We start from the raw sequence: 15,439 nt of genomic DNA, 5'->3' as shown, positions 1-15,439 counted from the left end.
AGAATATATTATAACAGCAATAATTTGACTTGATCATGGGCTACTTAATGGTATTTAATAGTATTGTTTTAATCTTCTGTGGTATCACTATTACACTATAGCACACTTCTGCATTAGAATATGTATGACACTGCATGAGATTTTAACAAATAGCCTACTTAGTATGATAAGATCACTATCTATAGTGGGCTACCACAGATAGTAGGCCTACACGCCAGAAGTCCCATAGAAGAGAATGCTAACTTCAAACTCATGGCGCAGAGCCCACTTCACTAAAACACCACAGTTCCCATACAGTGATATTGTTTTTTCGTCTAATTGGTGTGGTATCCAATGTTGTGCTTATGTTTAAGCTAATATAAGTCAAAATAACTTTCTGAACTGCCGTTTAAGCGTTTAAAACGGGTTTGGTGTCTCCCTAGTCCACGTCCGTTTTGATGATTATGCAATGAAGGAAATGTAAGTTAAATTGTTGCCAGTTTAATCATTATTGAAAGTTCAAATCAAGCCGGCCGGCAGCCAACAATGACTTCCTCATTACAGCGACACAATGTAGCATGTGGCGGATGGAGGCGCGCGCTTAGTACAGTAGGCTTTTCTTTGTGTGGTAAAGGACAAAAGCAGGTGCAGCAGGGCGCCTGTAGGCGGGCTAATAGGAGGAGCCTCTGCCCAAGTTGGCATTCGGAATGTGTGCCGATTGGCCAGGAGTTGTGTGTGGGCGTGACCTGCGCCCTGGCGTATAAAACCCTCCCGGAACAGTTTTCCCACAGCGGCAAGCAAACAAGCAAGCAAGCAGTTTGGAGCGAGCGAGCGAAGCGGCTGCTGGGAGTTGAGGCAGTGTTGAATAGATGTCATCAGGTTGCCAGAGGAAAACGACACTAGACATTGTTACTGCGATATTGTGTTTTGCTTTATTGATGCCCGGGAAGTTCTTAAGCGCTTAATTCATTTTTATAGGCTATTGTTTGGTGGTCGTGTCTCCCCCCGGCTTGACCAATGCTTCTGCATCAGTTCATGAACGGAGCCCTGGAAGTCATGCACCCCACAGCGATTCAAAAAGACACTACGTTCACCAAGATCTTTGTGGGCGGCTTGCCTTACCACACGAACGATGCCTCCCTGAGAAAATACTTCGAGGCGTACGGAGACATAGACGAGGCTGTGGTGATAACGGACAGGCAGACCGGCAAATCCAGAGGATACGGCTTTGTAAGTAGCACGGAGCAAAGTCATGCACTAACGTCTGTCATGGGGTTGACACATTGTGTCGGTTGTTTGCTCTCTTTCACAACTTTGAACGTCACCTACAGTCCTATTTTACCAGACTTGAGCCTTTATTTGCCGGGGTACATGTCACGGATCACGGGAATTGTCTATGAAATGTTTTTAAATTAGTTTTTTTGTGTGTTTTTATTGCTAGCTATGTAAGCATCCATTCGACGGTGCAAAAACATTTTCTTTTATTTTCCATTTGATTCGAAAGATATTGCAACTATGGCAAAGTTGAGTCTCTAAATTTAAAAAGCTGTGATCATTCAGATAGGCTGGCCAACATGGAAACATTAATTCACTCCATAACCAGGCTGCTGCTTCTCCTTTTTTTGCATCGCTGGCTGTTATTTTAACTTAATGAGGATGAGGGATCACATGAGTTGATGGGCAACTAAGAAGATTATATCAACATATGTCTGATGTCCCCCCACTAAACCCCCAATGTAACCCCCCCCCCTGTGTGTGTGTGTGTGTGTGTGTGTGTGTGTGTGTGTGTGTGTGTGTGTGTGTGTGTGTGTGTGTGTGTGTGTGTGTGTGTGTGTGTGTGTGTGTGTGTGTGTGTGTGTGTTCAGTTCTTGCTTGCTTGCTTTATATGGTGGTGATTTTGGAGCGGTGACCTTGTGCACCCTGGTCTCTCCATTGTCAAGGACTGGAGCAGTCGACCATAACATTATGATTTACACTAAATCTTGGCCATGGAGGAGAGACACATTCCGAGATGAGCTAATTGGCTCTCTAGTCCCATAAGCTCAGTTCAGTTTCCCTTTGACTCAATCTTTTGAGTCTCTGATGGCTCAGGAAAAGATAGTTAACTTTGAAAAGAGTGAAGACTGATTTATAAACGAATGGTCGAAGCAAACTAGTACTGTTACCCGAACTCGCATATTATGCTGGCAAAGAGGGTTAGGGAGGGTTGACGGGTCTAGAAAAGTACATTGATCATAACTTGATCTTCAGCTCTGGCTACCTTCAGTCTAATTGATGAAAGACCTAAGTGCTTGATGTCTGATTTGTCTCCCATGAATCAGTGACTTATCCTGTCCCAGGTCGATAAAGACGACCATTCTCTCCTTTGACACAAAGGACAGAAGCAGCACAAGAAGAAATGCAAATATTTACCAGAACCTCGGAAAGACGCACCAGCAGCACTAAAGTAGCCTACTACTGGCAGGCCAAACATGGAATGGAAAGTCATGGGTGCGTGTTTACTTCTAACCGCTGAATAGTAAGAGACAATTGCGTTTGATGTTTACACATCAGCTCGCCTAACTGCGAGGAAAAGCTGTCCTGTGAATTCTGAGTCTGGCGTCGAGCGGCTGCTCAGCGAGTCTGGTGTTTCAGGTCCAACAGGCTCGGGGGCCATGTGGGTGCTGCTGCCTTCAGGGCCTGCCAGAGAGATACACACACATGTGCTGCTGCCTTCAGGGCCTGCCAGAGAGATACAAACACATGTGCTGCTGCCTTCAGGGCCTGCCAGAGAGATACACAAACACATAACCATACTGAAGCGGGGGGGGGGGGGGGGTCTGCGTCTGCAGCTTACTTTTTTTTATTATTTTTTAAACACACTCCAGAGGTGGATTTAGTAGAAGCCCCCACAGTAAGGCTCAGTGTAAACACAGCCCCGCTCCTTCCTGTGTGTTCTCAACACAGAGCCCTACTGGAGCGGTCTTTGTCCCGGGGGCCTTCCACTGTGACGACGAGGAGCACGGCTTTTTAAAACGTCTTCTAAAAACCATGCTAAACGTGGCCTACATTCGCTGCCCGTTACACACACACACACACACACACACATGGAGGCGCCTTGAGTTGGCAGAGCGGGGCGATCAAAGCAGAAGGCCTTGTCTAATGCCAGGAGGGAGAGAGAGAGAGAGAGAGAGAGGGAGGGGGGGGGAGTGGACTAATAACAATCTCCTTAATATCTCGCCCCTAATTGGATAAGCTCCTTGTTGTTCTTCCCAGATCCATATTTCAGCAGGTCTGCCCGCTGTCTAGAGGCCGCCTCGCTTCAGTGTTGCGGGCACTTCCCAACGGCTCATCATTGTGCTTTGTTTGCAGTTTCCCCTTTTCCTCCAGAGAAAAGGAAGGCTCACACGGGGGGGGCGATTTTCTTTCCTCTTTATGATGACACGGTTCTGTTTTCATTCTTCTTTTTTTGTCGTTTTTTCATTCAAGTTTTGGTTTGTTCCCTGCTCGCGGGGTCGAGGTGACCCTGACGCCCACACGGCACAGCACGCCGTCCTCCTCCTCAGCATGGGGCTTTGTGACATGAGAGGAGGACGTGGGGTTTGTGGGCTCGTCCCTTTTTGAGACGTTGCACATTTTGTTTGACGAGCGCGACTCTCTCTCTCTCTCTCGCCAGGTGACGATGACGGACCGAGGGGCGGCGGAGCGGGCCTGCAAGGACCCCAACCCCATCATCGACGGGCGCAAGGCCAACGTCAACCTGGCCTACCTGGGCGCCAAGCCTCGTAGCATGCAGACAGGTGAGGACACCGCGGGTGAGAACGACCACATCTTTTTTTTTTACGAGCAAAATTCGAAAATATTTTTTGTTACGTTTACGTTGTACGCCAAATGTGTCCCATTTGGTAATAATGGGTCTGAAACAGGCCATGTCTCTGTCTCTCTCCATGCTCTCTGTGTGCATTGTTCTCTGGTCCTCCTCTGTAAATGCAAATGTGTGTCTGACAGCCGGCCCCCTGTCTTCCAGGCATATCCATCGGCATGCAGCAAATTCACCCAGCGCTCATCCAGAGGCAGTATGGGTAAGCGAGTGTTAGCTTCTCTTGTATTACCAGTGTTGTGTTCTCTTGTATTACCGCCTGTCCAGACTCACTAGGCTGGTACTATCTCCCTGATAAACAAGGCCTCCGGAAAGTGCATGTTATGTCGGCTTCTGTGTCTGCATGCAGCTCCACAAGCCCTGTATTAACATATTTGAGTTAGAGGGGTTGGTAAATTGTTAACATATCTGTACTAATATCAGAGCGTACCAGGGGGAGAATGTGTGACTCGGCTTGTTGACTTCAGGAGTGTCTTAAACTCTCTGGCTGAGTGGGCCTCTGTCACGGAGACGATCTCCGGCCGAGTGGGCTCTGTCACGGAGACCATCTCCGGCCGAGTGGGCTCTGTCACGGAGACCATCTCCGGCCGAGTGGGCTCTGTCACGGAGACCATCTCCGGCTGAGTGGGCTCTGTCACGGAGAAGACTCCCACTCCCATGTCTTGTGTTATAGCAACAACCTGGATGGAGTGTCTGGGCCCCAACGCTCTGCTGAGCAGTTAATGACCATCTCACTGCATTGGGGAGTCAGGAGGACACTCCTGTCCTTACCCCCTTACATGTCTCTCCAACATGATCCCTCAAGCTACAACATCACAGCTATTCAAAACCTCAGGTCTTTCTGCATGACTGAAATACCACGCGTACAATACCACGCATACAATACCACGCATAGAATACCACGCATAGTCCAGTCAACACGTTTGTCACAATGTGCTCTACAGAGCACAGAGGAAATGCCATGCCTGACAATGAGCAGTTATGTTCTCTTCTTCTTCTTCTTTTTGATATTTATTTTATTGATTTACATTTTTTAACATGCGTGAAGAAAAAACATAAGAACCACAAACATCTACAACAAACGCATAAAATACAAAATACATACACAAACATAACCCCCCTCCCCGCAGGAGGAGGAGTCATGTCCTCTTCTGTAGGACCTTTACCTATAGCTTTGAGTGATTACGAGCCCAGTCTTCTCCAGTGCGGGACTCAAACCCCCGGTCTCGCGCGAGCGGCGCGAAAACAAAGATGGCAGCGGCCCAAAAATGCCAAACTAGAAGCTTCAAAACGAGAATTCACAAAACCAACGGGGGGATGTCACACACACACACTCCGTCCATCTCTTTATACAGTCAATGATCCAGGCCCACGGGGGACATGTCCAGTCACGTTCCAGCAGTTTAGGAGGCCAGTGGAAAGTACCTCCCGTGTCCACCGCGCTTCTGCTTCCACAGTCGGGTGCAGGAGGGCGTCGGAGCCCCCGGGGTCTGAAGCGTGCAGCTCTGCTCTGCTCGGTGGCATGTGTCTGACAGGTGCTGGCTCTTATTACAGCCTTTTACACCCTCTTAATCTCCATGACCACCAGCCCCAGAGAGAGAGGGCACCTGTCTGCCTGCCTCTGAGCTTTCTCTTTAGGCCGCCTGACAGACACAGGCCTCCCTAAGACGCACAGCACACAAGTGGCCTTTTCTTTCAGCTCGTCTCCCGCCCAAAAGCACTCGACAACATGTGCTGTGAGGAGGACATGTGTTGTGAGAGGACATGTGTTGTGAGAGGACATGTGCTGTGAGGACATGTGTTGTGAGGACATGTGTTGTGAGGACATGTGCTGTGAGGACATGTGCTGTGAGGACATGTGTTGTGAGGACATGTGCTGTGAGGACATGTGTTGTAAGAGGACATGTGCTGTGAGGACATGTGCTGTGAGGACATGTGTTGTGAGGACATGTGCAGTGAGAGGACATGTGTTGTGAGGACATGTGCTGTGAGGACATGTGTTGTGAGAGGACATGTGTTGTGAGAGGACATGTGCTGTGAGGACATGTGTTGTGAGAGGACATGTGTTGTGAGGACATGTGTTGTGAGGACATGTGTTGTGAGAGGACATGTGTTGTGAGAGGACATGTGTTGTGAGGACATGTGTTGTGAGAGGACATGTGTTGTGAGAGGACATGTGTTGTGAGAGGACATGTGCTGTGAGGACATGTGCTGTGAGGACATGTGTTGTGAGGACATGTGTTGTGAGGACATGTGTTGTGAGAGGACATGTGTTGTGAGGACATGTGCTGTGAGGACATGTGTTGTGAGAGGACATGTGTTGTGAGGATGTGTTGTGAGAGGACATGTGCTGTGAGAGGACATGTGCTGTGAGAGGACATGTGTTGTGAGAGGACATGTGTTGTGAGGACAACCTGTGCAGTGAGTAGGACTGCTAACTATAATTATAATATAACTAACGATAATTTTCATAATCGCTTAATCTGTGCCATTATTTTCTCGATTAATCGATTAGTTGTTTGGTCTATAAAATGGCAGCAAATAACGATCAGCGTTTCCCAAAGCCCAAGATGACGCCCTCAAATGTCTTGTTTTGTCCACAACTCAAAGATAATATCAGTTTACTGTCATTATACAGGAGTAAAGAAACCAGAAGATATTCACATTTAAGAAGCTGGAATCAGAGAATGTAGACCTTTTCTCTTAAAATTGTACTCAAAACGATTAATCGATTATCAAAATAGCTGTCGATGAATCTTCTGTCGATCGACTAATCGATTAATCGTTGCAGCTCTAGTTGTGAGGACATGTGGTGTGAGGACATGTGGTGTGAGGACGGTGCGTAAAGTAGGATTTGAAGCAGCGATGGAGCATTGTGTGTGTGGAGGACGGTGGTGTGTCCAGTTGTTTGGACTGACCGCTCGGTGTGTGAGACACACACAGAGGAGTGTGGGCATAGCTGTGGTCAGCAGATGCTGTGTGTAGTGAAGGCTAGAGGGGGGGGGGGGGTCACTGAGGCCAGGGACATTGTTTTGATAAGGGGGAGAGCCTGAGAGGAGAGGAGAGGAGAGGGGGAGGAGGTGTGCGTCCATGCGTTTGCAGACTCATCTCAACTCCCTTTCCCATGTCATATTCATCCACTTTTTGATTCACTTTCTACTTCTACTGCTTGCTGAAGTGTTAGATGTTTTTTTCTTCTTCTTTGCCCAGTTCCTCCCATCACAGCACTGTTGCTACCGGGGTGTCGGATGGAGACGCTGAAAACTGACACCTCCGTGTGAGGCGGGGAGGAGGCGGGGGGGGGGAGTCTGTGGGGGTGAAGGGGAGGGGAGCAGGGGGGTGTATGCTCAGAGATCTGTAAATGCTTAATGAGGCGATGTGCTGGCCTGGCTGGGAAAAACACCTCTGCTCAGGTGTCAAACAAAGCAGCCCTTTTTGTCTCTGCCTCATTCAGAGAGTATTCACAAGCCTTTTCCACTCCCAGGCCCATGCAGGGGTGAGAGGGAACATTGAGCCCTTACACAACTATTGTGGGCGTATTGTATTATTTTTTTATCCCCCCCCCCTTCACCCCAGTTGGTGTCCTCCGTTTTTCACACTTGGGGCGTTAATTTGGATAGGACGTGCACGACCGACGCTCCAAACGGGACGCAGGATACGCAATTAATACGCACGCGAACGTATAGCCAAAAAGCAAGTATAACTCCAGCCTTTAGTGTTGCACGGAAAGGCCATTTTGTATGATCTCCTAGATAGAAGTATGTATCTACGTGGTGCGAGATATAGCCTGGTCTCTTCAGATGAGCTCATCTTCAGCTCCACCTCTGCTGCTGCGTGTCTCTGTGATAACGCACCCTATAGAATCTATTTGTAGTAAGTGACAGCGCGGAGTGGGTTCTGGTCAGTGTGCACGTCCACTCTCTCAGGCTGCCAGCGCCAGAGTGGCACTGTGTCAACACGACACGTCCACCGGCCGTCAGCACAAAACCAGCTGACCTCTGACCTCGGCCATCCTCCGCATTCCCCTGCTGCCGTCGTGACCCGCACACACTCCGCTGGCAGCCATGTTCTGTGCTCTCCACGGTCCAGAGTAGGGATGCACCGATATGACAATTTTGGCCGATACCGATAATAACCGATATTGACATTGCCGTTATGGCCGATAACCGATATTTACCGATGTCGATATATGATCTGTATAAAAACACATTTCTTTGATCATCCAATTTTGTACATGCTGAAAAACACATGTAATGTGAATTTGAAAAAGTAATGCATTTATCTATTTACAAAACATTTGTAAAAGCCCATAAATCCTAGATTCACCGCATTGTTTCCTCTCAATGTGGACATTTTGGCCGATAACCGATATTAACAATGCAACATCGGACCAATGCCGATATGTTAAAAAATGACTAACATCGGCCGATACCGATATATGATTCACTCTTCACTCTCCTCACCTTCTCTGCTTCTCTGCCACACCTCCTCTCCCTCTTTCTCTCGTTGGATAGATTGATGGGGGAACGTGGATATCGAGTCTCAACCTCTCTATCTTCTCTCGGCGTTAACGCGCTAGGAAATGGCGGTAGTGCGTCTCTCCTTCACGCCCGTTAGCTTGACATTATTTACGCTAAGCTCTGTGCTTCATGCGAGGTCGAGAGATCAAGGCAAACGGCCCGAGGCAACGCATAATGCCAAGGCCATAGAGAAGGCAGGCTCATTATACACGGAAGTGAATGTAGGCTATGTACGCCTCACAGCACCAATGTATGGTCATCTTTGAAAGCGTGTGTGTGCGCACGAGCATGTGCGTGTGCGTGTGCGCACACGTATGTGTGTGTGTGCGAGAGGGTGAATGCCTCTTTGTTAGTAGCTCGGTAGCACTGTGAGGGCAGAGTGTACATGTAGATGGTGTTTGTGGGTGGGGGGTTGTCTTGATTTGCGTATGCTTACTAGCTAGCTACATGTCGTCGGTGTGGTCTCATTGTACGTGCTGGCTCGGGGCACTGCCAGTAGCACTCTTCCCCCTCGGCTCAGCAGTTGTCTCCGAACCGTGTGTGCTTTGAGAAACGGCTCATTTCTGCAGGTTACTCTGTTCATTATCAGCCCTGTTCTCTCTATTCGCCTGTGTGTTGTTATGTCATGTTACATCAGTTCCTTCTTGATTTCAGGGTTTTTGAATGAGCACAACTCTTTCATTTTTGACTCACTTTTTGCTACTTTACTTTTCACGTTCCTGTACGCCAGGGATGGGCAACTGTGATGATAGAGAGGGCCACACAAAAAATGTCCTCGCTACCAGAGGGCCAGATTGTGACCGTGCACTTCCACCTGTAGCCTACTGTAACACCATCACTCCCAATTATAGCGACTCATTTTATGAAAAGGACTGGTAAGCAAAGTTTATTATACCAACATTTCTATTTTTCATATTCAAATTTAGTAATTCTTCTTCCATTCAGATGACACCAGGAACTTTGCTCTAGCTTTAAAACAGCCCGCTACAGCAATTTGATGGGGTACATCACCCAAATATGTCATGTTAATCAGATTAGTAACGTTGCATGTGCAATGTGCATCCTGCATATAGTTTGTTACAATAGCGTTAGCTCAAATGCTAACGTTAAACAGTATGTGGATGTACAATGCTAACACCATTAGCGCCATGTTCTGGCATGTACAGTAAAATGAAAACACAGATTTGGATGGCTTAACCTAACCAAAAACGTCCGCCTTTTTAAATTGACCCAGGGGCCACACTGAGTGAGGCCGGGGGGCCGCATGCGGCCCGCGGGCCACCAGTTGCCCACCCCTGCTGTACCCCCTTCCCTGTGTTGACTTGATACCATAGAGCCCTGCATGTTATATTGCTAACTTGTCACTGCCGTCCTCCTATCCAACCCCTCTGTCCTGGTTATTCTCTGCTGCCAGCTGACCAGAAGAGACGATGGCCACAGTGCCGGACTAGTCCTCCTGAGGAGGGTGTGACAGACCTCTGTCAGCCAGCCAGCCCCCCGTCCTGTCCTGTCCAAGGTGCCAGTAATGGCTTGAGAGTGCAGTGCGGTGGTGTGCTGTGATATGGAGTGGAGTGCCTTTTATCTCTCGCCGTGTGTGTGTGTGTGTGTGTGTGTGTAAGAGGTTATGTTGATTGTGGTGTGACTTTCCCTATTATGGCATGGTTTGGGGTTTGCTGTGGTGAAGTTGACGTGTGGTTGGATGGGGTCTGTGTGTGTGTGTGTGTGTGCGTGTGTCTGTGTGTGTGTGTGTGTGTGTGTGTGTGTGTGTGTGTGATGGAATCCCTTTCCCTGCATGCTTCCATCATCCATCTTTTTGCTGTGTTGACTTAATGGCTGCATCTCATTACTCATGATCATCCTTATTCTGCTCCTGGACATTGATCTGAGAGAAGAAGAAAAAACAAGACTAGGTCAAAACCAATTTTTTTGTCCAACCCAGTTTAGATCAAAACTCACCGCTTTCGTATGGAGAGAGTTTCGGATTTCAAACTGGAAAAACGCGCCGGTTTGTTTGGACACTGTTATATTCTGATGAAAATGGTTCACTGGGATGTGTTTCTGAAAACATTTGAGGTGAGAAATCAGCCATGTGGTTGCCGAGTCTGTATTCATTTTACATCGACAACGGTTACTTTTAAAGTTTGTACGTTTCGGGAGTTTCCAGAGTCAGTCAAGCGAGAAGTCCTGAATTGAAATCAGTGATAGACTAGTACAGACTGAAATTATTACCAATTAAACAACATAGAAATTAATTCCCAGTAGAATCTCAAATATTAAACTTCATCTTGCCGCAACTGAGGCTCAGTGGACTGACTCCCTTTCAGCCTCTCGATTGGGTTTCTCTCTCTTGCTCGCTCAGGGTGCGATGACTGACAGCCACGTTTTCCGTGGATCAAACATTATGATTGGACAATAACATGAACGATGACACACCTCAAGGATTTGAAAGGACACTTGTAGTAGTCTGACGCCGTCTCTGGAAACTCCCAAAACTCACATAACAACTTTTAAACTTTTAACCGTTGTAAAATGAAGACCGATTCAGCAATTGTATGTCTGATTTCTCGCCTCAGATATTTTCATTAACACATTTCAGTGAACCATTTTTGTAATAGAAGTGAAAGTTTCCAAACGAGCCGACGTGAAATCCAAGGCGTTGGTCATACGGAAGTGGGCGTTTATAGCGCTGGTCCCTGCTGTTGCAGTCCAGCCAAAAAAAAGGCGAGACTGAAATTGAAATACAGTCCAAGGGGCCCTTTACACGAGGACAGTTTCTGAAAGAAACGACACAATAGCGTTTCCTTCACACCTTTTCCTTCACACCTTCTCCCTGTTTACATGAGCGCTGTTGAATTTTTAAAACGCCGTAATGTACATGCCAGGTCGCTAGGTGGCAGTGTGATCACCTTATTCTTTGCCCATACAAGGACGCTTACTGCATGACGTAATTTCGCTTTAAACGCGGAAGTAGAGTACACTTTCCGCAGTCATTTAGACTTGCCAAAAAGCTTTTTTCAAGCTAAAAAAAACCCCCAAACTGTTAAAGTTTTAATATTTGTCGGGTGAGAATGTAACATATATGTGACCAGTTTATCAGAATAACACCTATTGGAAATCTTTAACGAGCAGCGAGGACCGGGAGCGCTGACTGTGATCTGTCACCCTACTGCTACTGGCAGTGAGAAAACACTGTCGACTGCTTTTGTAACTAACGTTAAATGCCGACCGGGTACAGCCATCGGCTCCTCGCAGCAGTAACGCTATGAACATGTAACTGAAGTTGGCCGCAGTGTAGCTTAATTCTGAGTGTTGCCAAACTTCATTCATACTGACGTTGTATTTGGTTGCCAACTCGCGCACAGCATCGCGTGTGTCGCCTGTGCAGGCACGTCAGAGTTTCTGAAATGTGCCGTTCCAAAGTGATTACATGGAGCGCTCAGCGGGGAGCGTCACCAAGAATTTCACTCTGGAAGGTGGTTTTAAAATGTGTCGTTTCCTAAGCGCGAATTTGCCGTCGCCGTCTTAACGGGAGGCACTAACGATACAATAATTCCCCGTTTCCATAGGAAACCGTCCTCGTGTAAAGTGCCCCCAAGTCAGGAAGCTTTTTATCATCACAGTACTGAGATGCAGCTGAAGAAGAGTGTGAGTCAAACTGACATCTGTTGTGACTATCTTGTCTTTGTCTTGGGGGGGGTGTGAGTGTGTGTGTCTTTGTCTCTGTGGAGGTTTCCCCGCCCCCCAGCTGTAGTATTACCAAGTATTACCAAGGGTAAAGTCTCTCAAATCACATCACCCTTTATATGGAGCGGGATCCTTTCCTCTCTGCCACCAGCATCCCTCCAGAGAGCAACAAACTCAGGAGACATACTCCCAAAAATAGACCCCCTCCAACCCCCTCCCCCTATAACCCCCTCCCCCTACAGCCCCCTCCCCCTTCAACCCCCTCCCCTCAAACCCCCTCCCCCTACAGCCCCCTCCCTCTCAGTGGATGGAGTGGCAAAGGCGACAACAGGAGGGAGAGGGGGAGGGTGGAGGAGGAGAGGGAGAGGAGGAGAGGAGGAGGGGGAGAGGAGGAGGGGGAGAACAGTCGCCAGACCGCGCCGCTCTAATCGGCAATCTGGGGGCCCACCATGAGGCCTGGCACCGAGCCCCCCGCTCCGGCTCGCCTCCCTCGTCACTGCCGGCTCCCCCAGTTAGCATCCTCATCCTCATCACCTGTCACAGCTTGTGTGAGCTTTACACACCAAATGGGAACTAGGAGTCGACAACTTCCCCGCTGCCTTTCGGGCACTTCCCTTTTTGTGCGTGTTTGAGTGTGTATGTGTGTGTGTGTGTGTGTGTGTGTGTGTGTGTGTGTGTGTGTTTGAGTGTGTGTGTGTGTGTGTGTGAGTGTGTGTGTGTGTGTGTGTGTCAGAGTGAGGGTTCTCGGCGAGTGAAGAGCAGCAGCTGTTAAAACACTCGGCTGGTGCCTGAGCTTGAAAACCTGCCAGTAACGGCTGTCTCTATCATTTACCCCCCCCCCCCCTCTCTCTCCCTCTCTCTCTCTCTCTCTCTCCCTCTCTCTCTCTCTCCCCCTCTCTCTCCCTCTCTCTCTCTCTCTCTCTCTCTCACTCTCTCTCTCTCTCTCTCTCTCTCTCTCTCTCTCTCTCTCCCCCTCTCTCTCTCTCTCACTGGGGGCCCTACCTAACAGGTTCTGTAGGTTTTTCTAACTGACACAGAGCGCGTTGTTGAGTCACCTTTGCTACCTCACCACCTCTGCCTCTCCTCTTATGATTTTAGTCTGAGTAACAGTGGATGGTCTGGTGGTGTGAGAACTCCACCCGCTAAAGTTCACAACTCCCGACAAGAGAGTTGTTTATATTCCCGACGCACGCTAGCGATGCGTCTTGCGGGGAACAATGTATAAACGACAGAAGCCAGGCCTTGGGAGTTCTCTTTGTTCTGCCGCTGCAGCCCATGTCTAAACCCCCTGTCTCTCTGTCTGTCTCTCTGTCTGTCTCTCTGTCTGTCCAGGTTGGCCCAGCAGTACCTCTACCCGCAGGCGTATGTCCAGCCCAGCGTAGTCCTGCCCTCTCAGGTGTCCACCTCGGTCGGCAGCAGCAACCCGTACCTGGACTACTACGCCCAGTACGCCCAGTACGCCCAGGCGGCCTTCGAGCAGCAGTACCCCTACGCCGCCTCCCCGGCTGCGGCGGCCGGCTTCCTGGGCTACAGCTACGCCCCCAGCCCCACGGGCGTGGGGGCGGGGCCGGCCGTGGGAGGAGCCACCGGGGCCCCGCCCACTGTGCACCCCGCCCTCCCCTCCTCCTCCTCCGCCGCCACCAGCCGCCTTCCTGCACTACGCCCAACAGCAGCACGTCCAGCCAGACCGCATGCAGTGAGCCAGTGGAGGGCGGAGGGGAGGGGAGGGCCGGGGGGAGGAGGAGGTGGAGGAGGTGGTGGTGGTGGTGTTGCTCTGGACCCAGGATGGGGGTGATGATGCCCTTACGGGTTGACCTTGCTGTCGTCGGCGGGGGCTTTCAGGAAAAAGGGTGGGACTATTGCACTATACCATCAGGATGAGCCCCTTCATCATTGGTTGAAGGGCGGAGGGGGGGCGGGACCGGGGGGGTTGTCAGGGTTCAGGTTGGGAAGCGAAACGGCCTAAAATATGTGATCGCTTCCAAGGGCTTCCAGAAGCTGACACTTCATTTTTTTTTTATTATCATTATTTTATTATTATTATTATTATTGTTATTTTTGTCCTTTTTATTATTGTATTAATGTCATTATTGTCAATGTTTGTTTGTAAGCCATTATTATCAATGTTATCACATGTTGGCTCAATCAGTGGAAGTCCTGTATGTCCACGGTACATAGCCCCATGTCCGGAGAGCTTTCTGGGACATGTGAGCCCTCCTCTCCTCCCCCAGCTCCAGCGTGACAGGGGGGAAATATGGAGGACGCTGCTGCTGCTGCTTTAGGACACTGGGGGACAGACAGCGGTTGGGGGGGGGAGTGAAAAGACAATTGTGATTTTCGGAGACACGAGAGCCACAAGCTCTGCCTGTCTGCGGTGACGTCCACACAGAGGGACAGGACAGCCTGTCTGCGGTGACGTCCACACAGACAGAGGGACAGGACAGCCTGTCTGCGGAGACGTCCACACAGAGGGACAGGACCGCCTGTCTGCGGTGACGTCCACACAGAGGGACAGGACAGCCTGTCTGCGGTGACGTCCACACAGAGGGACAGGACAGCCTGTCTGCGGTGACGTCCACACAGAGGGACAGGACAGCCTGTCTGCGGAGACGTCCACACAGAGGGACAGGACAGCCTGTCTGCGGAGACGTCCACACAAGAGGGACAAGATTGCCCCCATGATCAAACCCCCGCGTCCGGCTGCACACGATGGGACGACAGATGACAGATTTCAGTTCACCTAAGGACAAGATGGGGGACAAAAAATCAGTATAAGACTGGGAGTTGCCCCCCCTCCCCCCCCCCCCCCCCCCATTTTTGTTGAGACTGTGATGTCAAGAATACCCTTTTTTTTATTAAAGAGGCCTTAATAAAAATGTATCTTCGAATCTCTGTTTTTACAAGCGCTCTCCCGTCCCATCCACCCACAGAACCAAACGTCGTCCATCCTAAGCGGTCCGTTTCTAGCAGTCAGACCCATGAATCTTGATCACTCTGGATGTAGATAATCATAATGCAGTGTGTGTGGGGGAAGAGCGCTGGTTCTCCATGTTGGAAGGTAGATGACACTGAGTTCAAACAGCAGTGTAGCCTATCGTTTTCTCTCCTCTTTTCTAACTGTTGAAGCGTTTAAGCTAAGATTGTCACACAACTATTGCTCTCAAAAGGACATTCATGTACAGCATTTTCAAATGTCTTCAGTTATCGAGTACATTTACAATATTTATGTCTAGGTATTTATAGGAGATACTAAGTTTAAAAACAAAATGCTTTTTTTGTTACCATGATGATAGTTGTGGCACTGAAGTCATTGAACTGGCCGACGCGTACCTGCAGATCCACAGACGTGATTTTTTTTTTTTTGCATTATCATTATTCTGTCGGCACAACTGTGGGT

At 49.1% G+C, this 15,439-nt stretch overlaps 1 pseudogene across 1 annotated transcript; it reads left to right on the top strand.

Moving 5' to 3' along the window:
- Positions 1-783: 783 nt before the first annotated feature.
- LOC310798162 (RNA-binding protein 38-like) lies at positions 784-13,742 on the top strand (annotated as a pseudogene). The gene is made up of 4 exons (XR_014553980.1): positions 784-1,209; positions 3,635-3,758; positions 3,986-4,040; positions 13,375-13,742. The product of XR_014553980.1 is annotated as an RNA-binding protein 38-like (transcript).
- The last annotated feature ends 1,697 nt before the right edge of the window (positions 13,743-15,439 follow it).

The sequence above is a fragment of the Poromitra crassiceps genome, assembly GCF_964638095.1.
Source record: "Poromitra crassiceps genome assembly, chromosome: 25".
Taxonomy (NCBI): Eukaryota; Metazoa; Chordata; class Actinopteri; order Beryciformes; family Melamphaidae; genus Poromitra; species Poromitra crassiceps.
Note: the sequence above shows the minus strand (reverse complement) of the source record. Positions and strands in the feature narration are given on the sequence as shown.